This window comes from Mastomys coucha, unplaced genomic scaffold, assembly GCF_008632895.1.
Source record: "Mastomys coucha isolate ucsf_1 unplaced genomic scaffold, UCSF_Mcou_1 pScaffold18, whole genome shotgun sequence".
Lineage (NCBI taxonomy): Eukaryota > Metazoa > Chordata > Mammalia > Rodentia > Muridae > Mastomys > Mastomys coucha.
Window position 1 is genome coordinate 54094998 of NW_022196900.1, and position 1841 is coordinate 54096838.

Below are 1841 nucleotides of genomic sequence, written 5' to 3' on the forward strand. Positions count from 1 at the left end.
CCTCATACACAGGTTTTAAAACATGGCTGTGGACTGTTGAGCTCACAGGGAACACAGGCTTTCCATCTAGTCTCCCTCAACAGGCTGTGCTGAACTTGCCATTTTCAAACTTTAATGCTTAAAAAAAAATGTTTTAATCTGGTTTTTGGATGACTGCTGAGCCCCTGACACTGTTTCATGTCAGGACTGGACACTCTTTCCTTCTGGAGTTACCTGTTTCTCTATATGTTGCCAATTTTTTACTACTTTTTTTTTTAAAGGTTTTCTTTCTTTCTTTTTCTTTTTTTAGAACATGAAAATGTATTACTGTGTTTCCATTGTCAACTTTTATGATCTTGGTCTTTCCTTCTTGCCTTTGTATAGAGCCAAAAGAGACACATTGGCTACTTTAACCACTTTAGAGTGGACTCCAGGAACGTCACCTATAGCATGACCTTTTCGACCAAATCCAGAGACCAGAACTTCTTTATTTTCCTCAATGCAGTTCAAGCAGCCATCCTTGGGGGCGAATGCTGTGATCTTCTGGCCGTTCTTAACGAGCTGCATGCTGACACACTTCCTGATGGCAGAATTTGGCTGTTTGGCTTCAACCCCCACTTTTTCCAGCACAGTTCCCTTTGCATGAGAGGCACCCCCAAACGGACTGGCCTTCAGGGCTGTGCCCACGTGGGCTTTCTTGTACTGTTCATCATGCCACTTCTGGTCCCGTCGGTGACTGCGGAGCTCCAGACAGTACGGAAACTACAACATTTGCCCATCTTGCTGGTGCCACGGGCCCAAGAGAAAGAGCTTCCAGAGATTTTCTTTTCTTTTTTTTTTTCCCACATAATTTAAAGTTTATTTTCATTCAAAACAAAAACACATTAAGAACTCAGCTTACATGCATAAGAATTCAGCTTACATGTATTAACATATTCTACTCTTTTTCTATGACTCTTTTCCTTTGGATAAATGATGTAATCCTAACAGAAATGGGCCAGACACTGAGAAGACACACAGAAGAAGGAAAGAGAGGAATCTTGAGGATGAACATATTGATTACTGTCTGTGCCAGAAAGAGAACAAGTCTCAGGTGATCTCTCTTGTAGGAGTCAGAATAGCTGGAGGTGAACTGTATAGGTCACTGTGTATCTAGAAAGAATGCTACAGGTTCATTCCTGATGCTGCTGCATTTACAGCCAAGGGCAGAGACCCCGCCTACCATCCAGAACTAACTAACTTTCAGTGTAGATGCCACTGTAGAGTCATTTGTGTTCCCAGCCATCGCAAACTGACAGTGGGTGAACCCTTCTCCTCAGTTCCTTTGAAAGGCTGACATGAACACCCAGGCAAAGTGATCACTGATTATTTGACCTTATGGAAGGAGACAAAACCAAAATTAAAAAAAAATACAAAATTACAATGAAAACCTGTTAATTTAGTGTTATTTGATGAAGGGCAACACATTCTCTGCTTTTGTTCACTCATATGTAGTAACTAACAATTTAAAGATGATTCTGAAAGATGGAGAAAAGGTAAAATTCATTAGCATATCTTGTTTAGATTTGAGATGGGGAGTTTTTATCATGTTAGAAAGCATTTCCATTGGGTTTGTATTAACAGTATTTAGGCTTTTTTTTTAAACTTTTATTGCATTATGATGAGAAAAGTTACATGATTTCAATTTATCTGAATTTGCTAACATTTAAAAACATATTTCAATTAAATATAATTGAATCACATTCTTGTTTCCCTTTTGTACCACTGCTCCTCCTAGAGACTCCCCCTTCAATGCATACAATATCTTTTTTGTCATATTCCTTAAAATTTATAAAATATTATAACAATAAAAATAAGAATTA

General features: G+C 38.3%; 1 pseudogene; it reads right to left on the reverse strand.

Annotated features, from left to right (window-relative positions):
- Positions 1-327: 327 nt before the first annotated feature.
- LOC116095441 lies at positions 328-761 on the reverse strand (annotated as a pseudogene).
- Between the last annotated feature and the right edge of the window lie 1080 nt (positions 762-1841).